Source organism: Puntigrus tetrazona, chromosome 6, assembly GCF_018831695.1.
Source record: "Puntigrus tetrazona isolate hp1 chromosome 6, ASM1883169v1, whole genome shotgun sequence".
NCBI lineage: Eukaryota > Metazoa > Chordata > Actinopteri > Cypriniformes > Cyprinidae > Puntigrus > Puntigrus tetrazona.
In genome coordinates this window covers 6,028,513-6,055,843 of record NC_056704.1, presented here as the reverse complement: position 1 = coordinate 6,055,843, position 27,331 = coordinate 6,028,513, and the positions used below count along the sequence as shown (strand labels likewise).

The 27,331-nt window shown below is 37.9% G+C and overlaps 1 pseudogene; it reads left to right on the top strand.

The window, feature by feature from the left end:
• LOC122346767 lies at nt 1-26,981 on the top strand (annotated as a pseudogene).
• Nucleotides 26,982-27,331: the final 350 nt, after the last annotated feature.

Sequence of the window (27,331 nt, the reverse complement as noted above, 5' to 3'; positions counted from 1 at the left end):
ATGTTTGATCGTTGCGAGGAGATCAGAGCGGCATGCTGCTGCGGGTACAGCCCGGTGCTGTTCAACGTGGGCATCAACGAGCAGCATGGCGCTGCGCCGAGAAGTGAGTCTTGATTATGTAAACACCTCTCAAGAAGCGCTTGCGTAACATCAACAAATAACATTAGATCATAATTGTTTGATTTATCTGATGTCTTTTTCGGTTTGGTATACGCTGCGTTCATATTGAAGACGTCTAAAGGGAAAATGAAAATGTTTGTATCGTAGGTTTGGAGACACGTCGCTTCAGGAGCTCATCAGCGTGAGAGCCACAGCACGTCTCAGCTCTTACTACCAGCAGTTTAAAGAGGTTTTACCTGACGACTGTAAGTCATCGCTCTTATCTTACGTTTTTCTTTCATCTCATAGCTAAAAACATATCTGAATTATACAAGTCACTCTGGTTTTAATTTTGTGTTTTTCTCAGGTCTTCCTCGCTCGCATTAGTCAGGCGTGTCTCCCGGAGCTGTTGCGGTTCCTTGGTCAAAATGTTCACGCTAGGAAAAATAAAAATGTAGACATTTTTGTGGCAGGCCGCCAGAAGGTAACAGTTCATCTGCTACTAATTTACATACTAATAATTGCTCGAACCCGTTGGCCATTGTTTTCGTTTTAAAAAGTATTCTCATTAAAAACTATAACCACCCACAGTTTTCATGTCTGAAGTAAGTGAAGTAGAGTGCTCGACAAAGGTTGATCACGAAAAATAGATAAAAAGTCAGCACACATCTCCAAAGATTTTATAATTGGCTATTACAGTGAATTTTTAAGCAAGCTGGATCTTCATCAGAAATATACTAAGTGTAAAATAATTTGGTTCTCAACCAGATGGGGCCTGAAAACTTCCAATTAGCCACAAAAGGAGACTTGGATTGTAAAATGAATCAAAAATACTGGAAATAACAAAATATTAGGATTCTAACTAAAATCATGTTTCTTTATTCTTTTCCTAATAACATTTTTAATAAATAATATACAGAATGAGAATGTTGGGTGGTCTTTAATATAATACATCAACGCTCCCCCAGTGTCTACTAATAAAAGTTTGACTATTACCATAATTACGCCAATTTTATTAAATATTCTTTTTGAATCATGAGGGCCCTTCAAGTCAAAAGAACCACTGCGTTCATTGGCGCACCCTTAGAACATGAACATGGTACAAGTTGTTTTATTAGTTCAGCATAAGCGCAAGCCGAGAGCATCTTTGAGGCATTTAAACAGGTTCTGTTGCCTTTCCAAAATATGCTTGAATGCTGAACTGGAATAAATATGAATTAGCTGTAACACGATATTTGTAACCCCTTGACTCAGATTTGCCGGGCGACTAAATGGAGTACGTTTACCAGCTGTAAAGCGCCAAGGACCGAACCGCTATGTCAGTGACTTTGGAGCAGTGCCTGATCCTGCACGCAGCATGGCATGGCTCCGCAGGTCTTCACCCAGGCCCCTCGACTGCATGCGCAGGTAAGACCCCAAGCACTGCCTGCACTTCATTCCATGCATATCCATGCGCTTTGAGGATGTGCCTCTCTTTCTTCTGTGTCTCTCTGAAGGATCCTCAGTGCATCATTCCTCATTGCTTTTGGCTTTCCAGTAACACTTTTCTGTCTTTTTTATTGCTCCATTGGCTTATGTGGCCTAATATGTTCGTTTACTTTTATATTTACTCACTCGTTCAGGGTGTTTGTTTCTTGTCCTCACCCCTTCCATCTTTTCTCCCTTACTCTCCGCTCCTACGAGAGGCGTAAAAAAGCGAATAAATGCACCTGTAGAGTGGCAGAGAAATAGCTGAAACTTTGAATCTGCTGATTTGTTTGGCTGTGCTGCCAGATGTTCTGTACTTATTATAAATAAAGTACTTAAACGATCACTTTTGTCACATAATTGTCTCCTCTTGTCTCTGTGCAATCTAAGGGTCGATCTAAACAAATATATGTAGTTACATTTGCTTACATAAAAATCTGTGATATATCTGTCCTGTGGCCTTTGATGACAGAGACAAGTTAGGGATTTTGTTGCACGTTTTATTGAGTGAAAGATTTAATTCCTTGTAGATTTGTTAATGCATTGGAGTGTCATGAACTAGCAATGCAGTTTAGCATATATTCTTCTATGTAACTAGCTGTTACTTCCCATACACCACTGTTTAGATTTAGTAGGATGTCCTTTTTATTGCTTTTACTAAGCAAGGACACACACATTCAGTTGATTTAAAAGTGACAGTAAAGCCAAATCAGAACATTTTAAATGATTTATAAAAGAGATAACCCGGCTCAGGAGACTGGAGTAGTGGATGCTGAAAATACATTTAATAAAAGATGCTTAAAAAGTTGTAATGCTATTTCCCTTAATATAACTGTTTTATTGTATGTTTTTCACATAAATGCAGCTTTAGTGAGAATAAAATTAAAAATTTAGGGTCAACATTCTCTTAGTCTACTCTGATACATTTTGAATTGCTTATAAATGTGATAAAATATTCAAACAAAGTAAAGAGATATTAGATTTATAAATTAAAAACCTTAAGAATAACTTCCCTGAAGTGAGTAAGGATAAATGCTGTAAAGCGTTTCTTCATTTGTTGGCTCAGTATCTAATTCATTAACTTGGGTTAATAGATTGGATAGTGAGATTTACCCACAATGCACCGTGCACTTGATCCGTCACTCATGCTGTACTGCACAAAATCCCTATCTTAATGCGTGTGGGAGGCTTAAAATGAATAATATCCAAGAGAAAGTAGCGGGTTTGTCTACACCCTAAAATGCTCTCCTCCTGGATACAAAACAGGCGGATGCAGAGACATTCTACACAATATTGTTTTTATGTTCTGAGTTGGTTTTTGTTAACAATGCTCACCCAGTAGGCCTGTTGCATACTGGGAGGACGCAGCACGCTTTGATTTGCATGGCAGCAGCAGCAGCAGCCTGACTTGCCCACGCCCCTTCTGGCCAACATGCAGAACCCATCTCTCTAACTCTCTTACTTTACTTGGCAGAGATGCAGAACATCACTCTTAATTTTCTCTTTCTTTAACTTCTCTCTCTCACCCACACTTCTCAATGTCTATGTTTCTTTTTCCTAATTTCATTTATCTATTTCGTCTTTTAGTTTTACTTTTTATTCGCATCCCTCATGTGGCGGATGGGTTAAACTAAACTTTGCTTTTCCTCGTATCTGCATTTTGTGTTGTTTGTTTTTAGTTTTACCTTTTATATTAATGTTAGGACCACCCAGCGAGTCGCGTTACTAAATCCTGTGCATGTAAGCCCCATTTGTTTCTCCTCCTCTCTGTGCACTTACTGCCGCACATCGCCGTCCCTCAAATCCCTGCCTCTGCAGCATTGGGACCAGGGAGAGAGGTACTCAGAAAGAACCTGAGCGGTTTGTTGCCGCCACGTGACTTCCAAGGCTGGATCCCAGTCTGCTCTGCACTCCTCTGCCCATACTGGCCCTAGGCTAAAACCTGCTCCTTAAATCACAGGTGTTTCTCAGCCACCAGCCTACCTGCTGGCCCAAACTCCGCTGCAGCTGGAGGCTGGAACCCCTTTTCCTTTCTCTCTTTTCCTGCGCTTTACGGCTTCCTCAGCATTTCCTTTCTCTGCTCTTTTGTGACTGCCTCCTCTGGATGATTGCAGACAATGCTGAACTATTTCTAGATTGATTCAACTCTTCTCTCCTAACAGCCAATCTAAAAGATGCCAGAGTATTTCATTTCTGCCTTCTCTCTCCTCTCTCTCTCCTCTCTCTCTCTCTCTCTCTCTCTCTCTCTCTCTCTCTCTCTCTCTCTCTCCTTCTCTCTCTCGACTCTCAAATTTGTATAATAACTTGTCATAGCAAATATGAGATTATTTTAGAAGTTAAATTTGAAATATTGATATATATATATATATATATATATATCTCTATATCTATATATATATATATATTAGATTTAACATTTATTTATTACTTATAATGTTGAACTATTTTATTTGTATTATTATAACAAAATATGTTTTAAGCTGCATACATAACTGTGCTAGTAAGTCCAATTCAATATATGTATATAATAGAATACAGCTAAAGTGCTACTTTTACACTTTTTGGCGGAGTGTGTTATTCGGACGTTTTATTGTTTCAAGCATTTTTTTTTTTTCATAAGGATTTCCATTAGGAAAGCTGTAACTATAAACCATATAACAAACCACTGCATGGCTACAAGGACAGAATCAAAACATCCCCATAAACTTAATATATATAAACAAGGACAGATGCATTGAGAATGCGTTTTAGTAGGGAAAAAGAACTACAATCCCATAGAGGCATTACAATTGACAATCAAATTAGCAACCAGTGGAGGAAGAAACGATTTTGAAATTAATTGTATATCTATAGGAAAACTATTTAAAGCTTGTTGCAAAAAAAAAAAAAAATGTTACCCAATGTTTTTGAGAGCATAGCAAATCGGTTCTATATATTTTACGATGATTTATTGGATTGAGCAGCGATTTTCTGTTAACAGTTTGTTCCACGTCGATCTCTAATTCTGTGGAGTTTTCTTTTACAATCATTTACAAGTATATGCCCATTGATCTCGGTTCACGGTAGATGCTATGCTTTTGCAGATTTCTAAATCAGCTTCCCTATGGAGAAGGCAGCCAGATCTTTTACCTCAGACCCGACTTCTGCACTCTATAATGAGATATTATTTATTCTAGTAACAGTCTCTATTAAAATTTCTGAGTGATTTTGTATGAGTGATTCTGTATTTAATCTTCCATGTGTTTCCTATCCAAATGCAAAGATAAAGGCCTGGCCAAAGCCAATCTCACTCTCATCGCACTTAGCTTTAAAATGTATTGCACTTTGGAATTATCAAAGCGTGTCCATATCTTTACGTTTAGCAGGAAGAGAACACATGTTGCTCTTTCACCAAGATTGGTCTGCAGTAACCGATTTTTAGCCACTTCAGCAAACCCATTAAATTTAATAAGAAATAAGATTGTATATTCAGTCGATCAAGTCTAAATGTGCCCTTGAGAGTTGAAATTTTTGTTTAACATCTTTGAGGCATTGTACTGCCGTCGGCTGGCCCGGGAGGTACATAGCAATTTTTCGTGTGAAGGAATGTTTCCAGGTTGGCAATGTTCTAAATCTCTCAGATTTGTAAAACAAACAGCCTTATTTACCTTTCAATGAACTGAAGATTCAATTTTGGAATAAAAAACTAAAGCGATGCACTTCCATTTGTAAGTGTAGTACTGTTTCTTTTCTCAAATTGGGGCGTGCTGGATAAGTGTAAAGTAAAATCTGGACAATTCTCTTAAAATGTATCTGATTAAATAGCAAGCATCCATATGTTGCTTTAAGTAAGGAACACTTATGCAGTAATGATGAATGATTGTATATTGCTTTACCAAAACTAATCACATTGTTTTCTAACATGCAGGCTGCAAATCATCAGATTTCTTCCCTTCTTTGTATGTAAATATATTATACTATATATTTTAACATATAAAGATTTACCATGAGAGAATTTTACAGAACTAAATGTTTTAATCAAATACTTCCACACTTAATTGTGCCAAACTAGAAGCTGGCCTCTCTCTACTTCCCGTAAAATTTGTCTGTGGCACGATTTCACGACAGTACATCTGCTATTTACAAGTCCAGCTATGCTTGAGCTTACAAGCTCTGAGGCTGCCCTTTACCAAGAACTTTATATTTAAAAGAAAGAAAGCGAAAAGGAACCTTCACCTGACTTCAGAAGAGTGTTGCATTTCATCTGACCCGCACTAAAGAAATTGGCCGTCCTAAAATATCTCTCACCGAGATGCTAGAGGGTTTAGATTTATAATGGCGGTGTGGCTCTGGCAGATCTATTTGCTGCTTTGTTTGTTTAAAATGCCAGAGATGGCTACCAGATTTTCCCTATTCATTTCAAGTCATGTTGGATGATATTTGAGAGCCGTTTTCTGAGTATCGTTGCAGGTCTTGAGACAGGTTAAGTTCTGGAGGAAGGATTTGCTGTAGTAAGATTAGATAGGAGCAGAGGCCCAGCAGGATTTGGTTATGAATAACAATTGGAATTTAATTGGACTCTTAGAGTTTGATTTTTGCATTTGATCCATTGCTTTTAGTTAAAGCTGCATGATTATAAATTGTTGACTTCTTCCCACGATCTTGTAATCTTATTTTAGAATTTAATTGGTGAAATTTGCGACAAACACATCTGCAGGTTACCAAGTGCCATAAAAACTACACGATTTACACAACATACAGATGCATTCAGCACAAGAAAATAATTATCATTATAAAGTAGAATACTGTACTATAGTATGTGGTCTTGAATAATCGTGAGTAGCCATAATATTTTCCTGATCAATTTTTGCAGCTACTCATAGTTTAGGAGATTTGAACCATTGGACTACCTTTTTGAATGTTTAGGAAATAAGTAAGTATCTTGCAGGTTGAGAATAGTTTTGTGAACTACGTTAGATTTGCTTGAATGATGATGTTTTTATGTCTTTTTATTTTAAGTCTTAAGCTCTACCTCATTTTACTAAAGCATATGAATTGGCATCATGCTCTTTTCGTCACACAATCAAAAGCTCTGACAAATTTGATTTCAAATTCACCTAGAATAATAACATTAGAAGTGAAGTCAATTAATGCAAAAAGTCTGTGTTCATTTACATACCTTTTGTATGTTTCTTTCTACCAGTGAAATTTAAAGGGAGATATTTAGTAAGACTGTCCAAGCTGCTCTTTTCAGTAAAAAAAAAAAAAAAAAAAAAAAGAGAAGTAAAAGCGATTTTCATTGTAATAACTTAAATATCGTTCTGTTAATCTCAGTCATATCAACTACTTTTATAGTAACTTTTTTTATAGAAGCTTGATAGCCTCTAGTGCAATCCTCTTTCTCTCTGTATGAAACAGCATGAACATTCTGTCACGGTTTCTCCTTTTGTACGCAAACCACAACTGATATAATTTACATTTATCACAACACTTGACTCACTGAAGTTTATACCAATTTCTTTATGTGAATAAGATATTTATGTGTAAGCACTTTCTTTTTAAGAATATATTTATTTGTATAAAATTCTAGAAGTCACGGTTGTAAAGAAATTTTTGAATCCCATAGAGAGGGGCGTGTGCAATAGTTGGCCTGATCAAATGTAATTTATTTGCTATACCCTAATAATTGTAGCCTGCACGCTCTCAAAAATGTATTTTCATTTCTATAAATTTTTGCCTGTATGCTGCCTAAAAAAAAAAAAAAAAAAAACCATTAGCATTTTCAACTTTTGTGATACGCTTTGTTCTATTAAGCAGCCCACCCTCATTATGTGTTTCCCCCCCATGATACTCCATGCTCGTGACACTTGCTGAGACGTCTGCTGCCATTTTTGGCCGTGCTCATGTTTGCTTGTGATTTTTCTAAACATGGCTTCATGTTCTGTTTATTTTCTACTTGTTTTCACACCTCAATCCCGCCCCTTTCCCCTACCAGAGTGAGGGCTGCACTTGTGAGAATGCCACGAAGAACGTTGGATCTCGCCGATATGCCTTTAACTGTCTGCAGCTGAAGGCCTTTCTAAACATTACAGACCTCCCGATGGCACTTTCGGAAAAGTGGATGCCAATGAGAGACGACTCTAAGTCTCGCTGTAATGCGCAACAGTATCGTTAATTTATGATGTGGCCTTGCGTCATGCACATTAGAAACTCCAGCTTAGCTGCAGTAAATCGGCTCAATGCACCAGGCTGTTTCAATTTTGCACTGATAGTTACCGAACATTTACATTTTCAAGTGAGTTTGAAGTGAGACGCGTGTTGATTTGTATTCAGCCAGCAAAAGACTACATACTTGAGTCGTTTCTTTTTTACGTAGGCTGAGCATCACCAGCACATACACACAATGCTGTATTATGGCTCTCTGTGAGTGCCACGGTGAAGGGTGTAGTGATTTATATCAGAATCCAGGCCCTTTATAATGCATGGAGGCGTTTATGCTGTATTCATGTTGTATCCTTGATTATCAATATGAAGCTGTGTAGTGTGTTTAGTTTAACCAACACCTGCTTCAGCATTACAGTAATCAATGCTGCATGGCTTAAGCGTGGTCACATGACTCTTCTTACTTATTCCATGGCGTGTGTGTGCGTGTGTACATTGAAGGCCAGCAGGATAACTGTTAGGAAACAAACCCAGGCCTTTTTTTTTTTTTTTAGGTTTAATTCATTTTTTTTTTTAAACCTCATACATTTCAGACTGATCATACTGTATAGTCCATCCTCTCAGTTGCTTTTATTTTGAGGTGGTCTTTAGCAAAACAATGTCCTCTTAGAGTAAAAGAATGCACTTCTGGCACGTTTCTTCTGTGGACCGGCGATGTGAGATCAGTGTATCACTGTGTTCAGCTGGCAGCGATGACTGCGTAGATGATGCTGTTGTTTTTGTGCTGTACTCGTTTTAATAAAAGAGGCCTCGTTCAGAAATGGAATATCGATCACGTGGAGGCGGTACAATACAGTGCTAAGCACTTGTGAAAATGACCCCTGATCGTGAATCTGTACAGTTATTACAAGCGTTATTTTTGTAGGTACGCTTCACCTGTCGTCATTTCTGCGTTCCTGACACGATGTTGTTTCAAGTATTTATGCGTTTATACACTGTTATTTAAGAGAGATATGCTCACCAAATTTTTGGAGTGGTCTTGATTTGTATTTATTTCTTTTATGGTAATAGCCTTATATCTTTTATGATGCCCTCTTAGATATAATCGTCTGTCTAGAACAGAGTTCTGCTGTATTAATATGCCGTCATCAATATCTGATGCCATTAAAGAGAGAATATAACAATACCAATGGCGTCTGTTGCGTGTCTCTTGTCTGTTCCTGTTTCTTTTGCATGTTGGGATCTAAAATGCATTGATGAATAGTAATGCATTGCATAATAGTAGGGGTTTTTATGGTTGTTTTAAAATGGACTAGAAATATTATTAATGCTCCTTATTGGCACAGCTAGTGCTTTTTGAAACTCCTGGTGCAAAAGTGGGGAGCAGATCCACAGTCTCATTTGCTCCCTTGATGAAGGCTTCTGCTGCCCTCTTGTTATCCACGTATAGCTTGCAAATAAAAATACTAAAGGCCAGTTTCCATGTAACATATTGCAGAGACTTCTAACAGTAAATAATTATTTTACTAGTACTTTCTCAAGAAACCAAGAACCTTCACACAATTATGCACCATAGACCAATCATAGATGACATTTCAAGACAAAAACAGGTTTACAATAATGGCTTCTACAGATGATTACTAACAAGGAGGAGTCATGAAAATCAGGTATTAGACATCATATCACGTAAAGCACAAACAAGCGTGGAAAAGCAGAAAACCCTGGAAATTAAATGAGTTACTCAAAGAACAAAGGTCAGATTTAAGACTTAAAGCTCTGGAGAGAATTGTGGGGCGGCTTATTATACAGAAAACCCCTACCACCCATGATAGAAAGTTATCACTTAGGCACACAAAAGCAAGTTATAGTTGCTAGATCTAAGAGTCCGTGCAGGAATATATGATTTGCACTCGATTAGATGTTGAGGTGTGTGCTTGTGGCGGGACTTTTAAACTGGGAAAGTAAAAATTTTAACTGAATTAGCTTGGCCACAGGAAACAGTGAAGGGTGGATTAAAAAGATCTGATTAAAGACTATGATTTTCATCATGAAAAATGTCTGCAGTAGAAACAAATATGCAGTATACCAGAAAGTGACACTCATTTGTTTTCTCTTGCATATGGGTCCATATATGAGATATAATTTTACCATCAAATCCAATAAATATAATTCTCAATCCAAAAAACCTCATAGAAGATAACAGCAATTTATGCACTGAGCGTGTAGTATACAGCATCTTTGGGAACCAATACATATAGCCTACAAATAACCTGATTTTTTGTAGTTTTTTATAAACTACAATATATATTTACCGTCATGGACCTTAATGCTCCATCAAATATATGTTATTTTGTCCATTTTTATTTGCTCTTATTTCTTCGCTGGGGCAGATAATTGGAGATTTACTTCGTAGCCTAGCATTTAATAATGAAAGCTTCACCTTACTCCTCATCTTTTAGTTTTGCGTTTGGCCTGTCTAACACTAATTCACCTGTGGGTTTTTACAAAAAATCTAATTACCTAGAAAACATGTTGAAGAATCAAGCACATGATACACATGAACATTTAAACATTTTCTAGCATCTCAGGAGTTATCGAGCAGAGTAACTTGAGAGCTCTAAATAGTTTCCACGGGCACGAATCGTCGATAAAGCTTAGTACAAAATGTTCGTTTGATTTGTGATCGTCTGTTACATTGTTTGACATAATAGGGATACATTATCCTGTTCGTGTAATAGCGCCACCGTGTGGAGAAAGGGCGGAGCTACTGTTCCATAACCCCATCACGCATTTGTATCGTCTTCTCATCACCGAAGAAACCAAAAAAATCCTTAATTAATTACCTCTAAAAACAGCTATTTGCCGCCTTTCTCTCTGGTTTTGTTTTATTCACGAGTTAATTTGATAGTGTTATTAATTCGGCCGATTCGTTTTTACGCGATGTTGTGAAGTCGTCTTTTATCGAAAACTAAAAAAAAAAAAAACAGAGAGAGAGAGAGAGAGAAAGAGCTGTCTCTCATTGCCGCCGCACGAGAGCGCGCCCTCCGCGGTGCGCGCGCTACCTGACACCTGTCACACCGTGACGAGTTTGTGGCTCCTCTGATGCGCGAGAGCAGGCGGATCTTCACGAGCGCGGGAAGCACACTCACACATCACCGAAGCTGGATCAAGCCGTCAGAAACCTCCAAACTTCCACTGGGCCGGGCCAGCGGGCCAGCAACCCCGATCTGGACCGATGTGCTGGCCGAGATGTCTCGACACATTTATATTAGGAATAAGATCGGCGAGGGAATCAAGCCCCTATATTTCAGGTGACTATTTTACGATTGCATATACGGTGTCGTTTTCACTTTATTCATTTTGTTGGATAACTTTCTACAATCAAAGACGGCTATTATAATATTCACCTGCCTATATGAACCGTTTCAGTTGGTGTTTGTTTGGTATTCTCAGCGAAACTGAATGAAGTACGTTATACTTTGAAGTACACTTAGTTGTCGTTGTGTTCGCAGTGTTGTTGTCTGTATGGGGTTTTCAAGGGCACTCGAGTGAATTAAAAACCCAGAGACTTTTACTACTTTATCAATTTTTTGACGCATAAAATAACTAGTTTGCCAGCATTATTTGATTATATTCTTATTTTTTGATTATTCTATATTTGATTCATTCTTTTATTCTGACACAACAACGAAGGAAACTCACCTAGCTCACCTGGACTACATAAAGAACAGCCTTAATGCGGTGAAATGAGCACACTGACCCACTTTCGGTGGCCCTGTTAAACAAACTTTAAAAGAACAAGCTCTCTGCCTTTGCTCAACGCTACTATATAACTCTAGAGACCCCTAGAAATAGAAACAAATCAGACCTGGCTAATTAATGTGTCCCTGTGGTACTATTTTTTGTCAACCCACCCCCATCTCTCTCTCCTCTCATCCTTCTTATTGTTCTTCTCTTTGTTTTTCTTGCTCTTTTTAAACTTCCTGTTGTTTGTACAGCTGTATTCTTCTACGCTTGTAAAGAAGGGTTAACATCTTGCGTGACCTCAAGCTGAGTGACCGCTCTATACTTTTCCACTTCTAATGTTATATGAGTCCATTAATAAACTGCACAGATAATATACATTAATGGTCACTAATGCCCTGCTCAAAGCAACCTCCCTCCCATCAGCCACATTTGGATAACTTCCCTGTTTCTAACACCATGTACGGTTTAGTCATATTTACCTGTTTTTAATTGATTTCTGTGTAACATTCAAATCCAATTTTTTCCGTCTACAATTATAATTTATGTTGTAAGGGATATAACCTTGATCCCAGCAGACAAATGAAGTAATATTTGTTTGTTTTTGTTAATTCAGTACAGATCCTGCTGCTTGTTCCGGCCTATTAATGTTGGATATCGAAAAATAGGATTCGTTAACGCTGATGCTAATTTTATATTTAATGAAATAAAGGTTTGAGAACTGGTCAGCTATGTCTGAAGCACTTCATTCATGATTTCATGGTTGCTCCTCTATAGGTGAACAGGGCACGTATTCAAGGCGTAGTCGACTGAAGAGGTCTGACGGCAGCACCACCTCCACCAGTTTTATCCTGAGACAGGTAATGGGCCATTTCTGAAAGTGATCAGTCCTGGAGCAAGCCAGTGTAGATCAATTAAAACTTGATTCACCCTTTTTCTCTTTTTTTTTTTTTTTTTTTGACTCAGTTGAATCGCTACCTCTAGATCGGTCACTTAAACATTAGGGCTGATAATATCACATTCTTTTTATTACGTTATTTGTAGCTTTGTTTATATAGGCTTAATGTGGTGAGATGACTAACGGATCCTTATTGTAAAATGTAAAGAGCATAATTCCTAAATATAATTTTAATCTTTTAGTGCTTTTAGTATATATAAACCTTTTTTTAATATATATATATATATATATATATATATATATATATATATATATATATATATATATATTACATACACATACATGTATGCTTGTGTATGTATGTATGTATGTGCTCTCAAACGATTTTCAGGATTAATTGCATCCAAAATAAATGTTTTTATGTACATATATATATATATATATATATATGTGTGTGTGTGTGTGTGTGTGTGTGTGTGTGTGTGTGTGTGTACTGTGTACATTTATTATGTATTAATAAATACAAACACAGGCATGTATACATTTAAGGAAAATGTGTTTATATATTAAACATAATGATATATAATATAAATATATAACTATATATATTTTCAAAATACATAATATGTGTGTACTTAATATATGCATAATAAAACAAACACAATAAACACACATATTATATAAACAAAAACTTTTGTTTTGGAGCGCTTAATCGTTTGATAGCACTAATATATATATATATATACTTATGTAGATATGTATGTATTGCAATTTTTTTAATTCATGCCATGTTAAAATAAAATACAATTTTTATTACATTATTAAAATATATGTTTGAAAGAAAAAATACCATGTGCTTGATGGGAAAATAAAACAAACAAAGCATTTGAAAATGAAGAAAAATTGCATCACGACAAATAAAGAGGAACATCCTGGAGAAAAATCTGACTGTACATTCAAATGAAATGACAGACGGAAAGAGAGAATGAAAGAGGCAGAGAGGCTCTCTCTCTCTCATCAGCGCTCACAGTCAAGGAGAACACACGTCAGCAGCGGCTCTTACTGGAAGACTGCTCAGCCAATCAGCATGCAGCTGGTCAACTGTGTCATCAGCCTGAGATTGAGGAAGGGTTCTCTCTCTCTTTCTCTCTAACCTCTCTCTCTCTCTCTGATGCGGGAGCAGTGCCGTGCCGTGTGTGTGTGTGTGAGCGTGTTGCTGAGAGATGATGAAACGTCCGCGTCAGTGAGCCGTTGGGAAGCTTCTCCTGCCTGAGGATGTGAGAGAATTGGAGGCTGAACGAGGATCCACTCCATCCTGCAGGCCGAGCCGTCTGCACAGGCCTGCTTTCCCTCTTTCTCTCTCTCTCCATCCTCTCTTTCTCGTGACGCTTCTCTCACCCTTTTTTCCCTCCTTGTTCTTCCTCTGTGGAGCAAGGGGATCGTCATCCCCATCGATTCTTTTTGTGGTGGTGGACCCTCCTTCTCTTCCTCCTCCTCCTCCTCCTCCTCCTCCTCCTCCTCCCCTCTCTCTCCATATCCACCACCACCTCCTCCTCTCTTTTTTTCTCTATTCTTCAAGAGGACCTCTTTGGAATAGCAAACCTCCATATGACAATTTGTACCTGCATGGATTTGAGAGGCTCGGAGGCGGTGAGTTATTTTTCTCATGATCGGAATTAGCTATGGCTATATATAGTGTTTTCCCACTGGCTATATGTGTGTGTGTGTGTGTGTGTGTGCGTGGCGCGCTCGTGTGTGTGTGTGTGTGTGTGTGTGTGTGCTGAACACTGGCTCAGCTGTGCTGCACATACAGAGACCTGCGAGACTCAGTGTACCATGATTTTCTAAGATGCAGCCCACCGATCTCCGTGGGTGTACTATTGAGAGGCGCTCATCAGAAGCTTGTGTGTGTGTATGTCTTTCAGTATGTATTGTTAATAGCACGTTCCCATTGAACATTCACTCCTATTCCATATAGTGCATTTAAAAAGCGCTACGGCAGAAAAAAAAAAAAAGCAAATCTCTCATTCATTTTTCAGGTGGAATTTTTTGGGGATTACAATGCGTGGCTTTCTGTTTTTTTATAGTACCTACGTGATCTTTTTATTGTTTGAAACTGTTCAGGGTGTTATCGTGTAGGTAAAATTGTAAAGGTTCGTTTACTGTGTGGCTGTTAAAGGGGCAGAGCCGTATCTTGCTGTTGTGTAGGATGTAATGAGTCACATGGCTTAGGTGCCCCCCATGAATGCCTCAAAATGAAATCGAGCCAGAAGTCTGGAAAAGCTATCAGGGATCGTGTGTGTGTGTGTATAAGTGTTTAAGTTAGAGGCCCTTAGAATCACTGTAATTCTCATCAGATGTGTTTATTTAGATGTTCTGTGACCATTAGTTTATGATCCATGATAAGGTTCCTGTGCTTTTGAGAACTGAACATATAGTATGTCGTGTTGTTTGTATATTTAATCGGCTTTAACGTAGCATTTTAAGTAGAGAACGTAAAATCATTTAAAATCTAAATAAATATGCATAATATTTAAGAAACTTATTAATAAATGTACATTCCATTTTAGAAGTTGTTCAAACACTGTTGTCAGAAATGCTTACTCGAAATTGCTGATCAATTTTTCAAGGAGGGTATAGTGTATTCCTGGTTTAACGTATTCTACATAGCCTACTTCAAAATAGAAGTCTTTTATTAGTAAATAATATTTATTTAATAATAAAATACAGATGGATTTGAACCACGTTCATTTGCAAACCCAGTGAGAAACCGTAGGTGTCAACCTTCCAAGCTTAACAAAAAATGAGAAAATATCTGTTTGACTTCATTTTGGGCCATTATCTGTCTTTATGATGACATTATATATAAATCTTTTAAGTCCCTCCAAAGTCATCCTTCAGGAAAAAGACTGTTATCTCGTCAAAATCAAGGATGAAAGCCATTCATTTGAATTTTCCTTTTTTGCTGTAATCATCACTTCTGCGGTGAAAGATAAGCAAACTTGTGCATTTTTGTTTCCCGAATCAGGCGTTTTGTGATTGGACTCACCGGCCTCAATTGGGTCCCTGCTGAAGTAAGCTTGTGCGGAGCGGCTGCCTTCAGGGAAAAAGTGTTTTGCCATAGGCAGCGTGCTGAAATTTTTTAGCCGACTGCGAGGCTTTTTCGCTCTCTCTCTGCCTCTCTCTCTAATGCGATATTGACCCGATCATTCTTTTCACTGACTTGAGCTAATGTTGTTTCAAATTGGATTAACAGAATACAGCTTCCTAGCTTCACTTCACTTTGAGCGGATCTCTCATTAATTAGAAGGCGATGTACTCGCTGGTTGGATCTTCTTTATTATCTTAAAAGGGGAAGGTGTGAATACCTTAAGGTATATGCTTTTTATTGAGTTGATGGGTGTCGGGTTCTTCTTTCTTGAACGTGATGGAGCCGTCTGAGGACTTTTTGGAGATTTCGGGTGAAAATGTTCAGATTGTGTATTGTGAAGTTTTTCATGGTCCTGAGAAACAAGCAGTGAAGGTATGTATCGCTTAAAGGAAACCATTTAGATATACTGATGCGTAGATGGGTATCTATTCTCTGTCGAGAAGTATTAGTACTGTAAATGAAATCTTTTTATCATTTGGAGTAGTTAATGAACTTTGCTTATAACTGGTGGGTGATAGAGAATATCAGGGAGAGACGTTGTTGAAATTAATGCATGGCTCGTAGTTTTGTTTTTAAGATAATTTGTTTCTGTTCTCACCATTTGAAGATGCTTCATGGCATGTTAATCTATTTTAGGATTCCGTATTTTTATATTTGTCTCAGAAAGTGACATATGCCTTAAGGTGAATCATGCAAAACGCCTCACAGTCCAAATCATTTTGATATGTTTCCGCCGTACAGGTTTTAGAACCATTATTTCTTCATGTGACGACTGGTGTTTATCCATAAAATACTGAGCAACATTTTACATCATATTCATGTTACACACAATAACAAAGCTGAGTTTAAAAAGCGCACGCTGTGAAACACGTGGTTACAAATTATTATTTGTTGTTTTTAAAGACTGTAATGTAGACAAAGGAGCTTACCTGAAGTCACCTTCAGCTCACAGGTGTATTTTTTCTGTTTGCTTAAGAAGCATGCGTCTCCGTGGCTGACAGCTCTGGTAATAGAGGTACAGGTGGTTTTTGCTGACCCGTGTTTGCCTCGTCTGAATAGGAAAATGTGAGAATCACAGGCGCGCAATGAAAACCAGGCAGACCACACCAATGTGAATAATGACCAAGGAAGATGGTCCAAGTGCACGGGGAAAAAAACGAAAACAGTGAAAGTGAAATTTACTACTTAAAAAAAACAAGCGGCAGCTGTGACTGCCAGAGCTTTACAGACGAAAATATGGTAGAATTTTTACAGATTTTAAATACTAAAAGGCGATATACAGGTGTTGCAAAATACAAAACCCCATCATGTTAATAGACATGACACTAAAATAATGCAGTATTTATTTTAACAGCATATGATGCAACATTGAACCCTAATGTGCATAACTGATAAGAAAGAAGCGGAGTGGATTTACCATTAACCAATGAATGGGTTTTTACTGTAGCATATTTAAGTGTTTTACCAAATTGTGAATCTCTTTTTTTATACATGAATGTGGTCAAAATGTATCTTTAGAGAGACAGTTACAAGTAAATCTCTTTCTCTCTTCTGTGTCATTCTCTTTTTTTAAAAATTGGCTCTTATTTTCCTCTTTTGTGCCCATTGTGGCGGTTTACAAGGTCTCTTAACCCAAAACAATCATTATTTGATTTTTGCATGAGAATATTTTTGCCCTAATTCTGACCTGTGACCTGTGTTTTTTGTTTTTCCTTCTATATGTACATTTCCTCCGTTATGATTTGTTCCACATAGTGGGATATTTCAGTCTGCCATTCATCAGGGCATGCCAAGTATTTGAATGCTGAATAAATATTGACAGGCCAGAGGTCATACGTGCAGAAATCTCGGAGCATACTATTTTCGTGATATTAGTAACTCCCTGATTGGACGAAGCCTCTTTTAAAAGCCAGGACCAGGCTGCGTGCTTGTAAGTAATGTAGTATGTGCTATCTGTTCACAGGGCTCAGCTGATTCCTACACTAGCAGGCCGTCTGATTCAGATGTGTCGTTGGAGGAGGAGAGGCCGGAGGGGGGTAGTCAGGGCCGGCAGGAGCGAGAACAACAGGCTGCTCTGCAGCTGGAGAGGGCAAAGGTCAGAGCAGACACAAATCAAGCCGTATACATTATACATTCTGATATAAATTATTATTTTTGTAGTAATATAGCGATTTAGAGTCTAATATTGATCATATTTTAGTGTTTATTGTTTCAACATATGTCTGTTTTTTCGAAATCTCATTATTTCACTGTACTTTTAAGATGCACATGAGCAGAGTGTCGAAATAAAATTAAAAAAAAGTAAATTCCAGTATAACAGGTTGGACACAACTGTAACAGCGTGGACCGTGCAGCTTATTATTACACTTATGAATAAAATGTATAATATGAATAGAACTAAATGTTAACTAAATTCAGATGTCTGCCATTTTTGTTTTATCTCTACTCCACTAAGTGAGCGAGGTGAACTAGGTGTACATTAAGTGTGTAAAAATGGCTTTCATATATATATATATATTCTTGTACTTTTTTTTTTTTTTTTTACATTTTTTAATTAAAAACACATTAACTTCCAGGCCAAAGCGGTGGCCTTTGCCGTGAAAACAAATGTCAGTTACTGTGGCGCTGGATGAAGATGTGCCTGTGCCAGGAACTGCCATCTCATTTGATCACGAAAGACTTCCTGCACATCAAAGAGGTACTGTGGCCTGCTGGCACATTAGTGAACAGGTCACTGCTGATTCAGACGCGCCGATGACTTAGAATACAGAAAAATGCAAAGAGATGATAAAGTTTTTTCCCAGCTTTTATTTCTTTCGTGCTTTTCTGTGCTCCATATGCAGAAGTTTAACAATGACTGGTGGATTGGGAGGCTGGTGAAAGAAGGCTGTGAGATTGGTTTTATCCCCAGTCCCTTGAAGCTGGAGAATATCAGAGCACAGCTGGAACAGAAGAAAAGCCGTGTACAAGGGTAAGCAGACAGAGAACATGCTTACCTAGCTGAATGGAGCATTTGATTTTCCACAACCTCTTAGTCCTATTCTGTCTATTTATCAACTAAATCGTAGATTAATTAAATCTTGGCTAGTTTTCCAAAAATGTGCACTACTACATATTCCTAGGCTCATTTGTATGTATTTTTTTACCCATTAATAAAATCTTGTTTTTTGATGCCATTTCCATGTGTAGAAAACCAAATGCTCTACGGTTGCTATTCTATAGATACAACATACACTGTAGCATGTTAATAATATTAAGTCTTATTATAGAATACAATAGAAATTTTGAAAGTGCTTTGGAAAGATATTCCATTCCGAAATGAAATACGGGTGGTGGGTTTTAAGAACAGTGAGCATGGCGTTAGAGGAAGTCCCAGATTAAACCCAGAAGGTATGGTGCGTTTGCTTTTCAGTTCTGAATTTTCACCTTTTGTTGTTTTGTTTCTTTTCTCTTTATGTAATCAGGACTGTTATCTTGCCAGACACATAATGAATGAATTCGACCGAGGATTGTACATTTATCACAGTTCACTGTACTTTCACTGCTGCTCATAATCATTATGTCTTAGCTACAGAAATGCAGAACCAAAGCCAGACCTTAGAGTATCGACATTAAGTCCAGTGTACAGTGCACTTTATTCTGGCCGAGAACCATCCACTTAAACTGACTGCCTGAAAAAGTTTCATTTCGTTGACTGAATGTAAAGTTACATTTCATTTTGTTTCGTTTACGTTACATGTGACGTTTAAAGACTGAAAAAACGTTAAATTACACAAGAATAAAATAGAGAGTAACAAGTAAAATAAAATTTAAATATTAGTAAAAAATTAAATATTGGTGCCACGGTCTCTTCAAGCAGTTGTAGAACTGTAACTGAATAAATGCATTAAGAATTAGTCATAAATATAGATATTTTATTGGGCATAACATGAAATGAACAGAATATACAGCTGAATATCTTTCAGAGATTCAGTGCTACAAACGTCGCAAACTTTGTTCATCGTAGAAGACTGGTACTACAGACAAATTTCTTTTTTTCCAAGTAGGCTTAAAAATATACTAGGAAACCAATTAGGTTTGAGGTTGCAGTTTTGGAGAGCTCTTGCCATTTTCGTAATATTCATCAAATGGTCTGTGGGTCTGAGGCTGAGACTCAGATGGGAGACCCAGTATCAGTTCATGAGGCAATTTACAGGAAAACCTGAAATGATCCAAAAGTACAGAATTTTGAGATTGTTTGACGTCTGATTTGTTGAAAACTGGGTAAGTTAGGTGACACCAGCTCGCAGTTTGAAATCGGATGACTGACCCTCAAACCCAGGTGACTATCGATAACAATTCTACATGCAGCATCAATTCATGGACATTGACATAGGATCAGTGTGGGTCGGACCAGGTTTTGTGCATTAGCTGTTAGAGATTATAGTAATAAACATAGAGCTTTAGAGAGTAGTCCGCTCTTGTGCGTAGACACAATGACTAAAAATGTTCTATCTCTGTCTCTGTTTGTCTGCTCATTTCTTTAGTAAGTCCAGTGGAAGCTCCTCCTCCAGTTTGGGGGATGTGATGTCATCAGGTGAGCCAATGAGCCGCTGGGGGTGGGACTTTTTTTATGAGATGGGGGTGGGGTTACAGGAGTCTCCCCGAAAAAACGGAATCGTAGGCAATTCATCAGTGGATGATTTTACTTCAACACTGTCCTGCGTAAGGCTAAAGATCAAACAAGCAGCTTGTTGTGAGCATGGGGCAGTGGACCATGAATGACTTGAGTGGCTTTCTCACATTTGATAATACTTTATTGTGACTTCCCTTCTTTTTCCTCTTTTTACAGGCAAGCAGAAACAGAAAGTGGTAAGTGTGGATGGAAGAATCGTCCCCTAAACTTCATGCCCGGTCACTAAAGAGAATATATTTCTGCCACCACAGTTTCAAACACAAATTTGCCTCCACACTCATTCTTCCAAACGACACTGATTGTGACGTGCTGTGCTGTGCTGTGCTTTGTTATTCACCTACGATCTCATCTGCAGACTGAACATGTGGCTCCCTATGATGTTGTGCCTTCCATGAGGCCCGTGGTGCTGGTTGGTCCATCGCTGAAAGGATACGAGGTGGGTTGTCACAAATTATCACGGAGGCATATCAAAAAAAAAAAAAAAAAAAAAAAAAAAGAAAAAACGTTTTTGTCAAAGAGCAATCTGGAGAGTTTTACAGATGAATCAGCGAGTTCATCATAAAATAGCATGGAACAGAAAATTCCTCCTTCAAGGCCGCAGAGCTGGCGCTCTTTGTTTATGACTGGCTGCGTGTCTGTGTGTGCGCATTTTGGGTTATTGATACCAGCAAAATATAATATCTATTCCAGTCTCTTCACACAGAGAAAACAAAAACATACTCCCCCTCTCCGCCGTTCCGTTACCACGGCAACAACCTTCCGGGGTCCAAGAGACGTCAGCGCTAGAAAGTAGAGCACGGTTTGAAATTAGAAAGAGACAGAAAGGGAGAGAAGAACGGTGATGGAGGAAGGGATCGGTGAGAAAAAAAAAGCGAAGGCATGTGAGAGACAAAGACGGGAGAGACGTTGAAGCAGAGAAAGTAAATAAAGAAAACAAGCTCCTTGGCAATTTATAGGTTTAACTATATATTCATGCAGCCGCTTGGTATATAAATTACAAGTTTATAAGATGATGAAAATTCAGCTATGCGTCAGAGGAATAAATTTGATTTTAATGTATATCAAAATAGAATCGTAATAAAATTTCATAATATTATTTTTTAATCCGTTTTAAATGGACAAAGCCTTAATGAGCATAAACTTCCCTTAAAAACATTAAAACCTTACTGATCCTAAGTTTTGAGCAGTAGCGTATGTATATGCTGTGTACTCTATGTATGTATATTTCGTATATATGTATGTATATTTTTTCATTTGTTTTAAATTAAGGTTTGTAATGTTGTATTTGTCCTCTTAAACAAAGATATTTTGTAAATATCTAAAAGTAGCTTAGCGTTAAAACCACATTTTTGTAATTCTACATCGCATTCAAATACACTTTATATCTTTTGTATAGGTCACTGATATGATGCAGAAAGCTCTTTTTGACTTCTTGAAACACCGGTTTGATGGCAGGTAAGAAACAAAAAAATGGTCTATAGATGATTACAGTAACATTTCATCATGCCCCTGCACAACAGAGAAATTTAAAATACGGACTGATCTGTTATAAAGAAGACAGGGTGGCTTATATGTTGTGATGAAAGACTTTCACTGCAGCTAAATAAAGGTAATTTATTTATTGTCCTAGGATAACTATCACGCGCGTGACAGCAGATATCTCACTGGCAAAGAGATCCGTGCTTAACAATCCCAGCAAGAGAGCCATTATCGAGCGCTCAAATACCAGATCAAGCCTCGGTAAGACACAGAGAGAGCAAAAACATTAAAAAGAAATATTCCAGGTTGAATTCAACTTCTTTTGCTAGTATCTGAGACGTTTAATGAGGCGTTTGCGGCTTTAAGTGTAAGTGAAATTTGGAAATTTGCCATGTTAAGTTGCAGCGCTTTTCTCATTGGCTGAATATGAAGTTTCTTAAGTCACAATTATTTTGGCAAAGCCAAGTGTTTGGTGTTTTCTATCTATTTAGTTTTTTTAATTACAAGTAGCTATGCATGAGAAACTTTAACTACGACTTTTTTGGAAACCGGTTGTTTTTAACCTTGGAATATTCCTTTAATCTGAGGCCCTGTTTACACTAGTGTGTTTTCGTTTTTTAAAATGAAAACGACCTGCGTCTACACTGCCGTTTTCACCGCGTTTCAAAAAAACGTCTACACCACACAACCGAAAAAATGCATGTCGCATGACCAGTCATGCACGTACAACCAAAGATATGTACAGGTGGGCGCCCTATTATTTACATGCTTTAAATCGGTCGAATGGGGAACCTGCTCATACGTATCTATGGGTACAGCAATGAGCGTGGTGTTATTATTTGGTCCTTTTAGACTGAAACGCAACCCCAGATTATCAAACTAAAACAGCATTTTCAAAAGTCTCAGTTTTCGAGGGTCGAAATAGTGTAAACGTTAAAAATGTAATGCGTGAAAGTAAAACGGGAAAAGGTGTACGCTTTTAAAAACAAAAACGCACTAGTGTAAACGTAGCCTCACGTACTGCCGTCAAATGTGATATCAAAATCAGTCACGTCCTGATTATTTTTGTTTTATTAGTGTTAGACTGATAACTCTTTGTGTGATATACGTGTACAGCTGAGGTACAGAGCGAGATTGAGCGCATATTTGAACTAGCTCCTTTCGCTCCAGCTGGTTGTGTTGGACGCAGACACCATCAACCATCCTGCCCAGCTGATGAAGACTTCACTAGCACCCATTATCGTCCATGTCAAAGTGTCCTCGCCAAAGGTGTGTCCTGGTTTTAGTGTTGCGTTAGAAAAGACCAATCACAAATCTGATCGATCTTGCCTTGTAACCAACTCTTCTGTCCTGTAGGTCCTCCAGCGGCTCATCAAATCTAGAGGAAAGTCTCAGAGTAAACACCTCAATGTACAGCTCGTAGGCCGCAGATAAACTAGCACAGTGTCCTCCGGTGCGTCTTCCCTCCCACACACACAAAAACAAGAAAACTGAAGAAACGATTACAGTTTTGTGTGTGGTGTGACTGTGCACGTGTTTCACCTTGACAGGAGATGTTTGACATCATCTTGGATGAGAATCAGCTGGAAGCGCGTGTGAACACCTGGCTGAGTATCTTGAGGCGTACTGAAGGCGACCCACACCTCCAGCAGTACCCACTTAACCCTCTGCTGGGCAGAAACCTCGGCCCCGCTGCCCTGGCCCCTTACACTACGTCTGCCATATCTGGCTTGCAGGTACGCAATCACACACACACACACACACGCTACACATATAGGTTTTTATAAAGTGTTGAAAGAGTTTTTTTGTTGTTGTTGTTTTTTTTTGTTTTTTACAATACCAAGATATTTGGTAAATCGCTAAATCACCTATGTGTCTTGAAAATAAAATAAATTGAAAAAATGTACAAAATGTTTAATTTTGTATAAAATAAATTGTATTTGATCAAAAACATATGAGTGGATGGCTGATGAAAATGTAGCTTTTCCACCCCAGGAATAAATTGTATTTTAAAGTATATAAAAAAATTCCAATAATATATCTTAATATAATTTTTCACTGTATTTTTGTCAAATACATGCAGCTTTGATGACACTAAAATGATAAGACGCTACTAAACCATCAAAAATCGTTTGAGTAGTAGTTTTTAATATGCACATATTACTATTCAAACATTGGTTTAACACTTTTCAAAATGTTTTGAAAGAAGTCTCTTATGCTCATCAAGGCTTTCTTTGTTTGATCAAAAATATGGTTCAAGCAGTAATACTATTAAATATTATTACAACTTTTTATGTATTTTCATTATTTTAATTTATACCTGTGATGGCAAAGCTGAATTTTCAGCCATATTTTTTCAGGGTTTGTTATTGAAAAGAAAGTTCAAAAGAATAGCATTTATTTCATGTTGCAAAAGATTTCTCTTTTGCAACATTTCAAATGTCTTTATAGTTACTTTAGATCCAATGTAATGCACTCTTGCTAAATAAAAAGGGTCACACGCTTTATTTTAAGGTCTAATTCTCCTTATTAACAAACCATTAACTTTGACTTTTGCCTCAATAAACTCCTAATTTGCTGCTTAGTTGTTAGGTTTTGAGATGTAGAGATGTAGCAGACGTGCTTTATAAGTACTAATAAACAACAAATATGTGACCCTGGACCACGAAGCCAGTCTTAAGTTGCATGAGTATATTTATAGCAATAGCCAAAAATTCACTGAATGGGTCAAAATTATACACTTTTATTTTAAAAATCATGTAAAGATAAAGTGAATTTCATGTTCCATTAATATATTTTGTGAATTTCCTACCATGAATATATCAAAACATAATTTTTGATTAGTAATACAAATTCTAAGAACTTAATTTAGACAACTTCAAAGGGTGATTTTCTCAATATTTAGCATTTTTTTGCACCCTTAGATTCGAGATTTTTCAATTGTTGTATCGCAGCCAAATATGTCCTATCCTAAAAAAACATTGTGGCTGGTTTTGTGGTCCAGGGTCACACACGTTAAATATAAACAAGCTTACAAACAAGTAGTTAATAGTGAAAATCGGTTCCTTTGCTAAAATGTTATTTTAAAAACAGCGCGGACTCTTACTTTATGTGGTGCTTGTACATCAGAACCAACAGGGGCAAAAAACACGACATGCCAACCACACCGGAGACCACTCCACCCCCAACGAACGGCGCAACCTGATGACCTCAGATGAGAACTACCACAATGAACGAGCGCATAAGGGACGGAACCGGGGCTCCTCTGGCTCGCAGCACGGCGGCAGCGGTCGAGACCACCACTACATGGAAGAGCAGCAGGGCTACCAGGACCCCTACCAGGACACCTACAAGCCCCACCGCAACCGCAGTTCCCCAGGCAGCTACAGCCAGGACTCACGACACCGGCTCTGAGCCCCCCCGTCCCGTCCGCTTCGCGTCCTCCAAGCCTGAGCCACAGAGCCACCGAGCCAAGATGGCTTCTGTCCAGAATTGTATACATCTTCCATTGCATTTTCGTTTCGTTAAGGTCTCTCGAGCTACAAAGCAGAAACTTTGTTTAGCCCCTCCTGAACCTTCGCCATCTGACCAAAGCCTGCATTTCCGTCTGCTTATACACAGCCCATCGTGTCCGCCTGGGAAAAGGGAACGTTACAGTTGTTATGCTTTTACATGTTAATATGCTTGTTGAAATTTTCGTTTTTTGTCTTTTGTTGCAAAAAGGGCGGGTTTTACTTCTACCAAGCAACCATTTAACTTCGAAACCAAATGATTGGTTGGTCCTTAAAAGCAAATATTCTGTGAAGCTAGCAATGGCCGAGAATCAGAGAGTTGTAAAGGGCGCATACAGGATCCCTGAGAACTGAACAAGGAGCTTGGTTAGTCTTTATGTCATTATTGCCAGCATGTTACCTGACCGCATGCTTCCCCTCGTCATTAGTGCATAACTTGAGCGGACGTAGGATGATGCTGTGATCATTGCCCACGAGCAGGCCCCTGAGAAAGTGGCTGACAAACTGGAACATTTCAGTAATTTAACACAAACCTACTGCCAGCTGTCTTTTCTTTACAGAAATGGAATCTTACATGCCGTGATCTTGGGAGTTTTTCGAAGCCTCGAAATCGCAGGCCGTGAAATTTCCACATGACTTCTGCCGTAAACAGCGGGAATCTTAGATTCAGCCACAGCCAGCCGATCATTTGTGCAGGTTAGCATGGTGCACTGCGTTCTAACCCATGGACTCGTTTCTTACCAGGCATTATTTTCTAGGCTAGGAAGACAGCTTAAAGAGATGCGTAACGTAGGAATGCCGAACAAAAGTGTTGCTTTGATCTAGTCCTCAGTAGAGTTAGAAAGCATCGACACCTTACGATTAGTTTGCATCATTTAAAAGCTGAAATTAAGGCACTTTTGGTACATTGTAATTTAAATAGCTCTCGAGGGTGCTTGGTGTCTATTAAAAAAAGACCATTTTTCTCTAGGATGAACAGGTCAGTTTAGTTCTGGTTCTTTAGGAGTGACTGGCACCCTGCGCTCCACCCTGCCAACTGGAGCCGCCGCCGCCGTCTAGGCAACTTCTGCAGATATGCAGCGACCTCCTCGAACGCTCGTCTCGAAAGCTGCAGACTAAACCCGACCCCTAAAGTGTCGCTCTTCTACAAAAGGGACTGGCAGAGGACGGTCAGATCCTCAACGTACGGAAGCAGTTCAGACCTGGACCTGAAACTCACAGACCCAAGGCCTTGGCAAACCATGGATTTCCTCGCCTGCATATTCTCGCCTTATTGATTTATGCTAGTTTGTGCATTTTCAAAAGAATAAATTTTGAAGAAAAAAAAATCAACTCGGGAAAACTAAGGACCACAACGAGTACATTCTGTATGCATTTGTCTATGAGCATGCTTCTCTGTTAATTATATAATGAGGATGAATGAACACGAGGAATTTGGCAGTCGATGCCCATTTGACTTAACAAAAAAATAATAATAATTCATCTCTGAATTTGCTGCCTGAGACAATCAGATGGAACTTCTCTGTAACACCGGAACGTTGTTCATGCCTTCCCATCATCCTGCCCTCTCCCGTTTCACAGCAGCTTCATCTGAGTCCAGATAAAAGAATAAAAATGTGTCCATTTTTCCTTTTTTTGTGAAAGTTGAATATTAAAGATGGAAATGCAAAATTGCATGCATATCATTTTAATTTATAACAAATTTGAAAGAAAAAAAATGTTTTATGGAATATAATTGTGTAAAAGGCAAATCTAGCAGTATTTAAGTTCTTTTACAAAAAAGAAAAGAAGAAAAAATAAATGGTCATTTTGAAACTGTGTCATTTATTTATTCATTCTAGACAAATTTCATGTTATTTGGTTTTGGTATTACAACGGCAATGATTATACCACATGATGACTGAAAAGCTGATTTAAAAAAATATATATATATATTTTTTATATTTTATATAAATATATATATATATATATATATATATATATATATATATATTTTTTTTTTTTTTTTTTTTTTTTTTTTTGTGAATTTTAACTGTCAAAAACATTGCATTGCACCATCTCAAGCTATGTTATGTAATATTTTACAGGGCTCCAACTCAAACCTGTTTGTTAGAAAAGCAACTTAATACTGGTATTTGTTAAAATCAACAAATACTTTCTGTACA